Source organism: Notechis scutatus, chromosome 2, assembly GCF_049901735.1.
Source record: "Notechis scutatus isolate UNSWTSFEM ecotype Mainland chromosome 2, rNotScu1.2, whole genome shotgun sequence".
NCBI classification, from domain to species: domain Eukaryota; kingdom Metazoa; phylum Chordata; class Lepidosauria; order Squamata; family Elapidae; genus Notechis; species Notechis scutatus.
In genome coordinates, this window is record NC_142010.1 from 2313024 (window position 1) to 2329876 (window position 16853).

Genomic DNA, 16853 nt, shown 5'->3' on the forward strand with positions numbered 1-16853 from the left:
TCCCGTGTTAGCTATTCCAGTCATCTGCAAATTTGATAAAAGAACATCCAAGTCATGAATAAAATACAAGAGATCAGTTTCAGTAGTAAACCAGAAAGAATCTTGTGACACTGTCCGTGCCTTACCACAAGAACTTTATTATGAACTGGAATTCTTTGACACAGAAAATCCTTGTTCAAAAAAGCCAGAAAGTGGAATAAAAGTTAACCTGATTTCTAACCACTGTGCCACCTCTTTCTGGTATGAAACTGGTATATTTAGTCCTACCACATGTGCATCTTCCCCTTTCTGTGGAACAATTATTTCAGCTTGTTATTTTTCAGGCAGTGTAAGGATATGAGACAAACCATTTTAGATTATTCAATATGCCTTGATGGAGCAATCATCCAGAACAAAAGGGGTTCTAGATGCAGAGAGCTCTGTATTTTGGAAAGCACAGGAAGTCTACAACAAAAGGAAACTTTAATTTATTGCAGAACATTCAATATCCATAAATGTAAAAAAACACAGTATAAAAAACAGCAAAGAACATGTCTTCTAAGTACTATTTGGTTCTGCTCTACAATCAGCTAGTTTGTTACAGAGCAATAGAGGGAATCACAATACTTTTCCAAATGTCAGTTCCATTCTTTAGGTCAGGAGTCCCCAACTTCCAGGTCACGGACCAGCACTGGTTTGTGGCCACCAGGAATTGGGTCATGCAAGTGAGTGAAACAATGTCCCTCCCCCGGGTTCACAGAAAAAACACCCTCCATGGAACTGGTTCCTACCCTACCGCCCAAAAGGTTGAGGGCTGCTGCTTTAGGTAACTATATTCCTTTGGTTTATAGGAAAGAGAGTGAGAAAAGTTGAGAAGGCAGCTCACAACTCTCACAACATGGGCCAGCATGCTTAAATCATACAGTCCCTGTCCAAAATGGCTGGATTTTCCTGGGAGGTTTCTTGCCTTTCAGGTTTTGGATAGTTGCAAATGGGAATGAAAATGGTTTGCCTCTAGAGGCCTCCTACTCCCTTCCCAAGCTTTAAACAGCAGGAAATATTGGCAACATCCATTGTTCATAGCCCATCAGAATGTCTCCTACAGCCCCTTAGAAGGTTGGGAGACATGAATTGTGGGTCCCAACTCTTCAAACATTACTAATCCCTGACAAAACCCAAGTTAAGGATCACCGTCTCTCTTCTCAAGAGATTTTGAAAAGAAGCTTCTCACTTAGTGAGGAGCACCATTAAGTCACCCATCCACAACTAGGTATCTTCTTGGTGGACTGGATTTTCAATGTTGAGAATTCCAGATGTTCTTCTCCAACATACCAGATCGAGGATGGCTGCTTTACTAATCGGGCCTTCATGAACCTAGAAATTGAGCCGTTTCAATCCTCAGTAGCTGGAAGATTAGGATGATGTGGAAATGAGATACAAGGAAACGGAGATCTGGTGTAAGTGTATGGTCTACAAGCAAGGTTGAACTGTTTTAATGACAGAGAATGAGTTGACCTTTTCTCTGAAGCCAAAAGAAAGGGTGAAGTGGTTCTTCAGAAAATGAAGGCCCCGAGAAGACAGCTAACAGAATCCCTCTATCTGTGTCAAAAAAGGACAGTCGGCCTCCAATATAATTCAGAGATACTCAGATCCTCTGGAGATCCCACTTCATAGGCAAGGTGGGGAAATCAGGAGGAGAACTGTACCGTGGTCTCCCCACTTCGCCATTGCCCAGATTCCTTCTCCGGGATCTAGGGAAACAATGCCTTTGTGCTTCACAGAGGCCTTGGCAACTCCCAGGCCCCAGCCATCCTCACTGCCTACAGTGACTTCCCAGTAGCACCTGCCTGTGTTAAATTTCTCACATGCCAGCATGAAAAGACATTGATCGAATCTTTTAGAGCAATGGGAATGAAGTCTAGGCCAGTTTCCTAGGATCAAGCTTTTCCGATTCTCAGATATAATGAGTTTGGGGTGAGCTGTGTCTGGATCCAAAGTCACTTGAGCTACAAAGGGGGGGGGAGAAAAAGAAGCATGAGCAGAACACCAGAGGTGAGCAAAACTCATCTACTGAGCCTAGACAAGGGGGTCTTCAAACTTGACAGCTTTAAGACTTGTGGACTTCAACTCCCAAAATTCCTCCTCCACTCGTGTTAGCTCAGGAATTCTGGGAGTTGAAGTCCTCAAGTCTTAAACTTGCCAAGTTTGAAGAACCTTGGCCTAAACATATTCATAAACAGAATATGACTCTGGAATACAGGGTAGTCCTTGACCTATGACTGTAATTGGGCCCAAAATTTATGTTGCTATGTGAGGCATTTGTTAAATGAGTTTTGCCCTCTTTTATTACCTTTCTTGACACAGTTGTTCAGTGAATCACTGCAGTTCTTAAGCTAGTAACATGGGCCGAGGTGGCGCAGGGGTTAGAGTACAGGCTACTTCAGCTGACTGCTAGCTGCAGTTCGGCAGTTCGGCAGTTCGAATCTCACCCAGCTCAAGGTTGAACTCAGCCTTCCATCCTTCTGAGGTGGTTAAAATGAGGACCCAAATTGTTGGGGGCAAGAGGCTGACTCTGAAACTGATTAGAGAGGGCTGTAGAAGCACTACGAAGTGATATATAAGTGCTATTACTATTGTTAAATGAATCTATCTTCCCCCTTGACTTTGCTTGTCAGACGGTCACAAAAGATTGTCACGTGATCCTAGGGACACTATAACCATCATAGGGGACCAGAGGCTAAAAGATACAATGAACACTTGCAGGAACTGGGCATGGCTAGTCTAGTGAAGAGAAGGACCAGGGGAGACAGGATAGCAGTCTTCCAATATTTGATGGGCTGCCACAGGGAGGAAGGGGTCAAGCTATTTTCTAAAGCACCTGAAGGCCAGACAAGGAATAATGGATGGAAACTGAACAAGGAGAGATTTAACCTGGAAATAAGGAGAAACTTTCTGACAGTGAGAACAACCAATGGAACACCTTGCCCTCGGAAGTTGTGGGAGTGCCATCATTTGAGACTTTCAAGAAGAGATTGGACTGCCATTTGTCAGAAATGGTGTAGCGTCTCCCGTTTGGGCAGGGGGTTGGACTAGATGACCTACAAGGTCCCCTCCAACTCTTTATCTGTTAAATCTGTTAAATCATAAATATGAGCCAATGGCCAAGCATCTGAATTTTGATCATGTGACTACGGGGACGCTGCAAGGATCGTTAATGTGAAAAATGGCCATAAGGCAGTTTTTTTTGTACCATTGTAACTTTGAACAGTCATAAAACGAATAGTTGTCAGTCGAGGACAGTGGTGGGATTCAAAACATTTTACTACTGGTTCTGCGGGCATGGCTTGGTGGGCGTGGCAGGGGAAGGATACTTTAAAATCTCCAGTCAGAGGTGGTATTTGCTGGTTCTCTGAACTACTCAAACTTTCCGCTACCAGTTCTCCAGAACTGGTCAGAACCTGCTGAATACCACCTCTGGTCAAAGACTATCTGTAATCCTTTCTGAGTTTTGTGCTCTTAAATATCCTTCAGAAACATTCCTTCTAAACTTCAAGTGTTCCATGGGTAAAGTTCCACAGGTACCCTTAAAAAAATACGAGGCATTGTTGAAAAGACAATGATGGTTCTCTATCCTTTTTACCTGTCTTTTAAGGTTAAAGGTAAAGGTTCCCCTTGCACATAGGTGCTAGTCGTTTCTGACTCTAGGGGGCGGTACTCATCCCTGTTACAAAGCCGAAGAACCAGCACTGACTGAAGACGTCTCTGTTGTCATGTGACTGGCATGACTAAAAGCCAAAGGCATATGGAATGCTGCTACCTTCCCACCAAAGTAGTCCCTAATTTTCTACTTGCATTTTTACATGCTTTCGAACTGCTAGGTTGGCAGAAGCTGGGACAAGGAATGGGAGTTCACTCTGTTATGCGGTGCTAGGGATTCGAACCGCCAAACTGCCGAACTTTTACATCCTTTTAACTTAAGCAGTTGTGACACTCTTTACAACCCTTTCCAAATTCTCATAGAAGACCCATGTTTGCATCCTAGGATTATAGACTTGGAAGGGACCACCAGGATGCCTACTTCTACAAACAAAACGAGGTGTCAACAGTTCATATTTAAAAAGTGGATTTTTCTTTATCCCACCATTGTAGCTAACATCTTGACTTGACTAACAACATACCTGATGGAGCCCCAGGGCCAAAACTTAATCAGGCTTATGAATATGATCCTTTTTGGCCCCAGAAACTTACCTTTGTGCAGTGGAAATCCAATGTTTATTGCATCTGGGGGAGAAAAATAATAATAATGAGCATTGCTACAGAAGATGTTGAGACTCTAGAAAGAGTGCAGAGAAGAGCAACAAGGAAACAAAGGACTGGAGGCTCTTTTTTTTTAAGGAACAGTTGAATTGTTTCATGAAAAGAAGACTGGGGTGACATGATAGCAGTGTTCCAATCTCTAAGGGGTGGCCATAAAGAGAACTGGCAAATCGGACCACTGGCTGGCTCCGCCCTGCCCATTTTTGGGCTGTTTTGGGGGCCAAAAAACCGCCCAAAAAATAGGCCAGTTTTGAGCAATTTTCAGACTATTTTTCAGGCCATTTTCAGACTGTTTTCAGGCCATTTTGAACTGGAAAACAGCTTAAAAACAGCCCCCAAAATTGCCTGAAAACAGCCCTAAAATGTTCTGGAAATGGTCCAAAAACTGCCTGAAAATGGCCTGACAAACAGCCTGAAAATGGCCCCAAAACTTCCTGAAAAATGGACAAAATACAGGACATTTTCAGGACGTTTTGGGGCCATTTTCAGGACGTTTTGAGGCCAATTTCAGGCCATTTTTCCAAAACGGCCTGAAAAACGGACAAAAAACTGATCAAATTTTTGGTGCTCAACACATTTTGACATGAAAAATTTGTCCTGGTATTCAGTGTTTATTTGGTACTCTGTTTATTTGGTACTCAAGTGTTTATTTGGTACTCGACGCACAAGCTAGAACTTGTCATTGTAGGCTGCCTTATGACTCACTACATTATTCCTTATGGGAAAAATCTGTTTGGTATTCATCGTTTTTTTTACTCATCAAACCTCCCAGAACCAATTAATGTTGAGTATCAAGGTACCACTATACTCAGTACTGTCAATTTCACTCTTGATTTCTGGCTTATTTTAATTCAGTCACTTCTTTAAATATCCAGACCATTCAAAAAAAAACCTCTGTATTTAGTTTTCAGCAGATAGAAATTCTAAGGTCACATTTTAGTTGCCAAATCCATTGTATATCTGTAGCCCCCAACTACAGAAATGGACTTGAAGTGAATGTCAGGATGTTTATGCTGATTATCAGAACACACTGTGGTTGCTGCGTATTTTTCATATTAACAACCAGTGTTTTGAATATTCTGGTCTATGACTATAGCAAAGATGGATTTGATTTTTTTATGGCAACTTTAATTCACAACTCTTGAAAAATGTAGCAGCGATCTATCTTAGCGGATCTGTGGAGGGGGAGAGTGGATGGTTCTGTGTGAGCACGAGTGCCCGCCATTCATGTAAATGGAGCTTTGTGCACAAACATCCATGCTTGCACAAGTGGAGCTGCACACACACACAATTGCCTGCTATTTGCACAGCCCAGTTTGGTATGGGCTACAGCCCAGTATTGGGCAACGGCCCGGGTGTTGGGGACCCCTGGAATACAGTGTTTCCTGAGGCTGATTTTAGAGCTCTGTTCTGTGAACTTTTTAGAGCAATTAATATTAAGCAGAGAAAGAACTGGGGTACCGCCCTCCGAGTCACATTCCCAACCTTTAAATTGCATCATGGCATTCTTCAGAACGATGTTTAAATCGCACAGGTCCCAGATTTCCCATTTTAGCTCCAGTGGAAAAATCACTGGGTTACCAAATACGTCTTTTGTCAAGAACCTGAGGAAACATAAAAGCTAGTTATCAAACGATTACATTTAGAATGCATGGGGACAATCACATAAAGAAAAATGAGGAACAAAAGCATTTTAGAAAATGCAACTAATTCACATGGCACACAATGCCAGGATTTGCTTATGCATAACTCATTGATGTAGCAATAGCCTAGGATCGCATCATTTACGAAGCCAAAAAATAAATAAACAAACCACATTATAGCTAGCATAGTGTGAACTAAACCAGTGGATGTTGTGGGACAAACTTGAGTCAGGTCATTAATAGAGAGGAACAAAGGAAACTGTCTCATATCTAAATAAATCCATTAGTCCATCTCACTCAGTATAACTACTGTATACAGTTTGGATTCACATAGGACAAGCCATGGTTTCATCAGTTTATTGATTAAATCATCATTGGTTAGTTGGGTCATGCATGTAATATGTGAGAATGATTTTGAGAAACAGATGGAAGAGCCACAGACTGGACAATGGTCAAACAGGCAGCAGATGAGAATACAAAAGGAATGGGGAAATGGCAAGAGAGACACACACACTAGTTTGTTCTACTTGAAAAGGTGAGGAGGAAGAGATGTACTTTCAGACTTGCAAAATTCTATTAATGTAACTGTAAATAAAGTTAGTGCTTCTGGATGTGTTTCTTGTCTGTTTTCTTTCTATCTCACGCTCTGACAATCTATAGGCAAATGTAAAGGTTCCCCTCACACAAACGTGCTACTCTTTTCCGGCTCTAGGGGGCAATGCTCATCTCCGTTACAAAGCCGAAGAGCCAGTGTTGTCCGAAGACTTCTCCATGGTCATGTGGCCGGCATGACTAAATGCCAAAGGCACACAGAACACTGTTACCTTCCCACCAAAGTGGTCCTTATTTTTCTACTTGCATTTTCACATGCTTTCAAACTGCTAGGTTGGCAGAAGCTGGGACAAGGAACGGGAGCTCACTCCGTTACGTGGTGCTAGGGATTCGAACCGCCGAATTGCCGACCTTTCTGATCAACAAGCTCAGCGTCTTAGCCACCGCATCCCATGTATAGTTAGCCATACATTACATTTATCCAAACTACAATGGCTAGATTCACTTAATATTTATTTATTTTATTTATTTATTTGATTTGCCAATTGTTTACAAGATAATAAGTATAAGTGTATACATAGTTGTGAATACATGAAATGGGTACATATAAGAAAAATAAAAGAATAAGAGAAACAATAGGACAGGGACGGTAGGCACGATGGTGCGCTTATGCACGCCCCCTACAGACCTCTTAGGAAAGGGGTGAGGTCAATAGTAGACAGTCTAAGGTTAAAGTTTTTGGGGTTTGGGGAAGAGACTACAGAGTCGGGTAGAGTATTCCAGACATTGACCACTCTATTGCTGAAGTCGTATTTCCTGCAATCAAGTTTGGTGCGGTTTACTTTGAGTGTGTATCTATTGTGTGCTCTTGTGTTGTTATGGTTGAAGCTGAAGGTAGGACATTGCAATGTATGATTTTATAGACCATGCTTAAGTCAGACCGAAGACGGCGTAATTCAAGGTTTTCTAGTTTTAGAATTTCAAGTCTGGTGGCATAAGGTATTCTACAATGAGTAGAAGAGTGGAGAACTCTTCTTGTGAAATATTTCTGGACTTTCTCAATTGTGCTAATATCAGATACGTAATGAGGGTTCCAGACTGATGAACTGTATTCGAGTATTGGTCTAGCAAATGTTTTGTATGCTCTGGTTAGTAGTGTGATATTACCAGAGAAAAAACTACGTAGGATTAGGTTAACAACTCTTAATGCCTTTTTGGCTATGTAGTTGCAGTGGGCTCTAGCACTTAGATCATTAGAGGTGAGTATTCCAAGGTCCTTTACAGAGCTTGGGTCATCAACAAGATCTTGACTATTCAGCTTGTATTTTATTTTCTGATTTTTTTTGCCAATATGTAAGACAGAGCATTTATTTGTTGAGATTTGAAGTTGCCATTTGTTTGACCATTCAGATACATAGTCAAGATCTTTTTGTAGGGTAGCAGTATTGTCTGTGGTATTGAACAGCTTTACATCATCAGCGAAGAGAACGCAATTGCTCTTAATATGATCACAGAGGTCGTTTATGTAGAGTATGAAGAGAGTTGGTCCTAGAACACTGCCCTGGGGGACACCACTATTGACAGGTACTGGATTTGATAGGACGCTCCCGATTTTGACCATTTGTTGTCTGTTTGACAGGAATGCTTCTATCCAGTTATTCAGTTGTCCAGAGATACCATAGGATTTTATTTTTAGGAGTAGTTTGTCGTGTACCACTGAATCAAAGGCTTTACACATAGTCGTATCAACAATTTAGTGTAAGATGTCACTCCAGTAACTGCTATGATTGCATAAGAGCCACGGTGGTGCAGTGGTTAGAATACAGTACTTCAGGCTACTTCTGCAGATCACCGGCTGCCTGTAATTTGGCACTTCGAATCTCACCAGGCTCAAGGTTGACTCAGCCTTCCGTCTTCCAAGGTCGGTAAAATGAGGACCCAGATTGTTGGGGGCAATATGTGAACCACTTAGAGAAGGCAGTAAAGCATTGTGAAGCAGTATATAAGTCTAAGTGCTATTGTTTTTTGGGGGGTGAAAGAGACCATCTTCATACAAGGAGTCCCAAAAGGAAATACCTTTCTTAAAAGATGGCAAGATATATATGCAACTTCAACAATACATTAACTAAGATTGTTTTAAAATCGAAGATGGCTAGCAGTCATTCTCCAAGTTTCAAGGCAGAGGCTTCTAAGATCTACCCAGAAACCAAATCTGTGACCTTCTGCATCCTAATCAGATATTCTGCCACTTTGTTAACAATCTAATCTTTAGGAACTCACCATGGATGTCTTCTAAGCATCCATTCAATCTGGGATATGTAGCCAGTACCAAAATCAAGCTATTGATTGAGTCCTTTCACATGCAAGAATGATTTTTTTTAGCTGTTGCTACTGTTGGACTATTAAGAGGTAAGGATATGATTTACTATGATCCATTAGTAGATCCTAATCTACTTTCTACTCTATACAATTTAGGATCGAGTTGAAGAATTAACTCAACAGACTTTCAGCATAAACCCTCAATCAATAGACAATTTTACAGTCCTTCTGGTTCGCTTTTGCACTGATCCAGAATGACCCAAGTCATTTTTCCTCCCCTACAGAAGATCTATTTCTAGTGTAAGGTCACTTACTTCTTCAAGGTGCTTCCAGCATCCTAGAATGGATGGAAAGAAAAAGAAGAGAGGTCTCAGTGCCATTTAATGGGTACTTCTCACATCCTGGATATTCATAGTGTGTCTTCAATCTTCAGAAACATTAAATGAGAAGAATTGGACCAAATGGAGGTAGAGAGAGTGAATTGGAGACACCAACTCATCTCTCTCACACTCCCTATATTTTGTGTTTATACCATTCTTTTTCCAAGGAACGCTTCCTAAGGATAGATGCAAGAATTATTGCCCATTTCTGTCAGAGTATATTCATGAACTGGAATAGAGCATGGTAACAAGGTCAGCCAATGAATACGCATAGCAACTAAATCAGCCAATGAGGACAGTTTTGAAACTGAAACTAGAAGTAACCTAGGCGTGGCTCTATATTAAGCTCTGCAGCTCTGCAGCTATGTTAAGCTCTGAGTCTGTCTATTGGAATGAAACTGCTTCTCTCCTCTTGCTTGCCTGCTGAACTAAAGTAAAAGAGAAACTAGCTTGCTTGCTGAAGCCTGGAGCTCTGGTCTGAACTTGCAATATGTTTCTGTTTGAATTTGCTCCATATTGGAGAAATCTACAACTAGTTTGTAAAATCTACTTATTATGTTTATAAAGATGTGAAATGAAGCATCAGCCATCTGTGTTTATTTTTCTGCCGCTAAATTAACACTGCAAAACTCTGAATAATTTCTACCCTATTGTCTTACCTGTAGGAGTTCTTTTATTGGTTGCTGGCATTTCTCCTGCAATTCCCAGATGACAGCCTCCAGGGAGCAGAGCTCTTTGGAGACCTGGTTAATATGCTCCTCTTTCTTCTGTGCTATGTTATCTTCAATCTCCTCCATCCTAGACAGCAGAAAACTCTCTTGTTCTTTAAGAAACTGGTGCAGCTCCTCAAAATGAGCTTTCATGACTTCTCTGTTGCTTCCTATTTGCTTCTATAACAAACCAAAGAAGAGACAATCTGTCCCAAAGGGAGAAAAAACACATTTACAAACAGTAGCAAACCCCATCAACTTTAACTTAAAGAAACAATATTTGAATAGTCAAAACACTTTGTGTTAAATTTCTTCGTAAACTTTGCTGAAATAGGCATTTGTTACATACAGAGGAGATAACGTGACTAACATATTCTCAAGCTAAGGCAGGGGTGTCAAACTCAATTTCATTGAGGGCCTTGGGGGGCCGGGGTGGGCATGGCCAGCATGTCACTTGTGTTAGGGGGGCGCCTGCAATGGCCCAAGCACTCTGCCAGCAAAAACAGGCTCCCAATCTCAGCTGCAATGGCCTCCTGCAACCCTCTGCCAGTGAAGAGCTTGGGGAGCCACACATGGCCCTTGCAAGTTCCGTTTTTGATGGCAGAGGCACTGCAGGCTGGTCCTTTGCTATTTCCAGGGCAGCTCCATGGGCCAGATCTAAGCATCCACGGGCTGGATCTGGCCCCCAGGCCTTGAGTTTGACACCCCTGAGCCTGTTTCAAGTGTAGCTTGGTATAAAAAAATGACAGATTCCAGGTATGTAACTTGATAAGCCTTTTACATGTTTATTCAACTGAATAAAAACGGGCCTCCCTTAGCAAGGCTGAACACACTTTGATGCTCATATGTTTGCTACATTGTCTACTTCTCCATCCAGAAGCACTGGCACACTCCACCCAGACAAGCTGGCACACCCTAGACAAGATAAAGAAGTGCAGAAATAGCCACCCATCGCCCTTGGAGGTCCTCTCGAGGACTTTGGGTGTTTCCCGAGGAATTTTCCATGACCTTGAAGGCCTGCAGAGGCAATGGTGACATTGACACATATGCTTCCTCAAGACTTTCAATAGGAACATTAAATTCCTGGTCAACAAAGGTTTGACAGTGGCAACTGAACACTTTTCCTGCATTCTTAAATCAATGGCCTCTCTCTGTGGGTGAAAGTTGCAACTGGATGGCACATCATGCTAATCCATATTAAATCCATATTAAAAATTCTTTTACGTTCAGGGCTATGCCAAGCCTGCCTGGTGTGGTTTATTTAATAACCAAGATTAAGTGAAATTGATTGCAAGGTATGACTCCAGACATGTTATCCTGATTCACATAGTACTCTAAACCAATGTTTTTCAAACTTGACCACTTCCACCTTTCCTAGCATTAGAGCCTTCCCCAGAGAGTCATGTCTTTGCGTAAGACGGGGGTCTTCAAACTTGACAGCTTTAACACTTGTGGACTTCAACTCCCAGAACTCCTCTCCCAGTCATGTTAGCTCAGGAATTCTGGAAGTTGAAGTCCACAAGTCTTAAACTTGCCAAGTTTGAAGAGGTCATAAGAGGTCCAAAGAAGAATCATTTGACTCTGATCCTTTGTGCCTTGAGTAAGAACTCTGGATCAATTTGTTCAATGATTTGTTGGTTCGTTTTCTCGGCTGTCCACAGTATTCTCAGGAGCCGTCTCCAACAGAAAAGTTCAAAATGTCAATACTTTTACAGAATATAGAATAACAGAGTTGGAAGGGACCTTGGAGGTCTTCTAGCCCGACCCTTTGCTTAAGAAGGAGACCCTATACCATTTTAGACAAATGGCTGTCCAGTCGCTTCTTAAAAGCCTCAAGTATTGGACTACCCATAACTTCTGAAGGCAAGATGTCCTACTGGTTGTTTTTACTGTCAGGACATTTCTCCTTAGTTTTGCTTCTCTCTTTCTTCAGTTTCTATCCATTGCTTATCTTGCCTTCTGGTGCTTTGGAAAATAGGTTGAGCCCCTCTTCTTTGTGGCACCCCCTCAAATATTGGAAGACTGCTATCATGTCACCTCTAGTTCTTCTTTTCATTGACTAAATATACCCAATCCCTGCAACTGTTCTACATATGTTTTAGCCTTTAGCCCCCACAATCAACTTTGATGCTCTTTGTCACTCTTCTTTTCTTGATCTGCTTCTTCAAAGTCCAACTTTCACTTCCACGATGTCATAGGGAATATCATGGCTTAATTACAGCTACCCATTTCCCAGTTAAGAGCAATTTTGATGTAGTGAGTAAAAACACCAGACTGGAAACCAGAAGATAGAGTTCTACCCTGTCTTAGGCACCAAGCCAGCTGGGGAATTTTGAGCCAGTCCCACTCTCTCTCAGCCTTAGGAAAACATGACAAGTACCACTTCCCAAAAGCTTCCCAAGGATGTTCAGGCCATGGACTTGAGCTTGTATTCACTGTTGGAAGAAATATCCTTCTGGGTTCAGTTCCAAATGGAGAAAAAGACACTGGAAACATGGAGGCTATTTGGAAAGATGGTTTAATGGTGGACAGCAGGACCACATGGCTTGGAGTTCCAAAGTGAAAAAGAAGGATGATCACATGCTTCAAGGTGAGAAGAGAAGGTCAAGAAGAGCTGAGATGCTGAGAGTGCCTGGGTTTTATAACCTTAGTTGGGATTTGAATTGGAGCTTGTACTCTGATTGGTTGTTAGACTCCCATGGGGCCATGCAGGGGCAACTCTGTAGGCTGTCCTGAGTTCCAGATTTGGTTGAGCCTTGCTGGATGATGATGCATTGAAAGGGCGTTGGGCAATTGCTAAGGTTTTACCTGGAGATTTTTGTTATGTAAAGTATTCTGGCCCAGGCCTTAATGGCTCACCCATTAACAAAGGTGGGGATGAGCTTCTACTTCTGAGGTGAGTTTCTGCTTCTGAGTTTCTACTCTTTTTAGAGGAAATATTCTTCCTTTTTAATATTTCCTAGGATATTTCAATTTTCTAAGAGAGGGATGGGTACTAACTTCCTACATCACCAGAAGTAAACAAAAATGGACTCAAAAAGGCACTATTATCATTCCCAGTTAAAAATGTCACCTACTATTAGAATTTGGCATTCGTAGTCCATGGATGACTGAAGTTGCAAAATCTCATCTCTTTCCTTTTTCAAGGCATTCAGGCAACTGCAAAATAAATCCTGAAAGGGAAAAAAATAACACCAGGAAGTTAGTAAATGTCTTTAGAGATTCTCAGATCCTGGTCATGGTTGTCCCAAAGATGCTTTTTTTTTTTTCCCAAAAAGGCAACTGGACTTTCTTCTTAAAAACAAATAAAGTCCAGGTGCCTTTTGTGGGGGTGGGGAGAAGCACCTTTGGGACAGGAAGTTAGTACTCATTTCTGTGTCTATAAAACTATCTAATCAGTTGAAGTCGGTCTGGGAAAATCCTTTACAGATAGTCCTTGATTTACAAGTCATTTTAACAACTGTTCAGAGTTACAATGGCCTTGGAATGGGTGGCAATATTTCCCCTAAAAGAGAAACAAAAATCTTAAGGGAGACAGAAACTCAGACCCTCAGCTCTCTCCTGCCCCACCACCACCCCAAGCAGATACTGAGTTGGGGCAGCTTTAGAAATGCAGATTTGGTGATCCGTTACTCCCTACAGCAAGATTTGAACAAAGGTAGAATTAGCCCTCAGCCACAATAGGAATTGCCCAACACCCTTTCAGAACACAAGCCTCTTCATTGCATCATCTCAGGCAGTTCAAACTTCAACCAAACCTGGGAGCTCAGCTATAACCCCTAACATGGCCCCATGGGAGTCTGAGAACAGCCAGTAGAATACATGTTCTTGCACAGGAACAGGAAGCCCAAGTGCAAAACCCAAGAGAAGGTATAAAAAACCCTCACTCTCAATTCCATGTGGTCCACTGGCCAGAACCACCCATGTGCCTCTGCTTCAACAATAAATGGACCCTCTTTCCAATCAGCCTCCAGCCTCCATTTTGTCTCCAGTGCCTTTCTCCCGGCTTGGAATTGGACCTGGATATTTCTTCCAACACTAGTATAATAAATGGAAATTCCCTAACTTGAACTCCAGAGCAGCCGTTTCGATAGGGATGACAATGTGACTCTGGTGCTCCTCAGATCCACAACACACTGAACAGACAAAGACCTGGTCATTCTTACAGAACAGCTCCAAATGCTCTTGATGTTGCTGACAACATTTGGAGTCTCCTTCTGCCTGATCTCTTAATTGCTTGAGTAATCTCATATTGTCCAGTTGCTGGTTTTGGCTGAAGTTCTGAAGTTGACACTGAGGACAGGCAAGTTCTAATAAAGATTCTTTCCAGCACTGGAATCTCATAATGCAATCTCGGCAGAAAATGTGCCCACAGTTAAGAATTATGGGGTCTTTAAAATATTGCCCACAAATGGAGCAGTTTGCTTCCAAGACACATGTTTCCATGGGGATGTCATCCATCATTGGATCAGATTTGTTTTTTAAAAGGTGGACTTTCCCTTTCCCTTTGATTTCTATAGACCTCCCAGAAGGAACTTTTCTTTCACTACTTCAAGGCTGCGGTCTGAGATGAAGGAACAGAAAACAATGTATATATTGTTAATATTATTAAAGGATTAAAGTATATATATATAAAATCTCCTTTAATTGTTACTATGATATTATAATACCAATCTTTTTCTTGGCTACAGCATGAATCATATGAGAGGTGTTTGTGTGGTGGTGGGGACTCCTTACACAACAGATTAAATACAGTTTGTTTAGTTACTCAAAGGAGATTGCATTCATGTACAACCATCACAATCTGCACTTTTGAGATTAAAAAAAACTTGTGCAAATGTAGAAAAGTTTTGATAAAATGTTCAAAAATGTTAACTGAAAACATATTGATGAGCTTCATTCATCATGCGAAGTCACAATTTAATTTGGCTTCATTTAATATATTATAGTGATGGGTTCATACAAAATTTAAACCAGAAAGCAGCAGCACACATATTGGCTTAAACAAGATGAGTGAACTCATCCATACACAACATATATTTAGGACTAGTGTCACAAATGTGCTTTTTCCAAAAGGCAATTGGATTTTCTTGGAGTTTTTTTTTTTTACACTTTTCAGAAGCAAAACATTTTCAAAGAAAGTCCAATTGCCTTTTGGAAATAGCACCTTTGGGACAACCATGACCTGGATAATTGAGAATCTCCATAAACATTTAGGGCTAGTGTGTTTCCCAGGCTGAGGTTTGTTTGGACGAGGCTAAATCAATTTGGCAAACTAAGGCACTATGATGTTTAAACCATGATTACATCCTGACATAAATCAGTTCCATCAATTATGGTTTATTCAACAATAATACAGGAAAATATTTGTTCCCAGGGTTGAAATGAGTCCTTGGTGCACTCTGAGCTTGGTGGCTTTCTTGCAGATGTTTCATTTGGGTAATGAGGTAACTAGGTAACATCATCAGTGCTTTTATGTAATAGTTTAGACACACCACAATCTAGCATCAAGCTTTTGGAAAGAGGGGAAGCTTAATCTAAAAAAGATTAAAAACTCAAAAGAGAGTTTGATACAGTATTATCCAGAAGGAAGAAGACAATTCTCACCTAGAGAGAAAGGACAAGCATATCAAGGTAAAAATAAATAGCGTCGATTTATTTGCATTTTAGCAATCTGGATACACTGAAACTGTTATCAGGAAGGTTTAATTTTTTAAATATTTAGTTAATGCAATGCCATTAATAGCAAAATGTGTGTTTATTTCTGTGGGGACCTCCCAGACCTAAATTTCCATCATTTGTTGAAATATCTTCCCTGTAGCACAGAGGTCTCCAAACTTGGCAATTTTAAGATGTGTGGACTCCCAGAATGCCTCAGCAAGCCATGCTGGCTGGGGAATTCTGGGAGTTGAAGTCCACAAGTCTCAAAGTTGTCAAGTTTGGAGATCCCTACTTGTAGCAGGATAAGATTCTCAGTCCAGCATACTGGAAGCACTTGGCTGGTCAATTTTTTTTTTCAGTGACTGTATATCGTTACACACTGTTAAATCAGGGCAAGCAACTTTTGGAGCTGGTGTTAAACTACCCGCCTATTTAGCAAGTTATCATTCCCCCAAAGCAGAACAAGGGAGGGAAAGGGAAGGACTGCCAAACCCATCCCTAGCTTACCCCGCAAAGCCCGGAGCAAGTCCAGGGAAAGGCAAAAAGGAGTTAACAAAGTGGGTCGTCAGGAGTTAACAAAGTGGGTCTGCAAGCGATAGGAATTAAACCCCACCCAGTAAAACCGAAAGTCCCGTGAAACGACTTCAGCTTCTCTGCCTTTTAGAGACGAAGCGCCCAGTCGCCCCTATTGAATTAAAGCTGCGCCTCGGCTGCGCCTCGGCTATGTTCTTAATGTCACCCTCCCTATGTATTTGAGAGGGGAGGGGAGGAGTGTTGCTCAATCCCGATTGGGTAAAATGGATGATAGCACTGTCCAATGGAGTTTCAGCTTTCTTTTCGTATAGGGCAGGGTTGGACACCCCTGGTATAGGGCATTGTTTTTAATCCGTCCCCCGCCTGTGAGAGAGAGGGGAGGGAAAAGGGTTGCTCTATCCTGATTGGGTGAAATGGGCGACAGCTGTGTCCAATGGTGTCTCGCCTTTCTATTCGCCAAGAGCATTATTTTTAATCTGTCACACGTCCTGTGAGAGAGGGGAGGGGAAAGTGTTGCTCAATTTTGATTAGATAAAAGGGGTGACCGTACTGTCCAATGGCATCTCGCCTTTCTTTTCGTCAGGAGCATTATTATTTTTTTTAATAAATTCTATTAAGTTTTCAAATAAAAAAAAAAAACATTGTTATCAACATCAAGACATCTTTTGTATCTCCTTACATTTTTCAGTATATGTATTTACTTATTCCTTTACCATTACATCTTACTCTTGCTATAAATCAATATCTTTTATCCTTAC

The 16853-nt window shown here is 41.4% G+C and overlaps 1 pseudogene; it reads right to left on the minus strand.

Annotated features, from left to right (window-relative positions):
- Positions 1–1471: 1471 nt before the first annotated feature.
- LOC113424581 (E3 ubiquitin-protein ligase TRIM11-like) lies at positions 1472–14361 on the minus strand (annotated as a pseudogene).
- Between the last annotated feature and the right edge of the window lie 2492 nt (positions 14362–16853).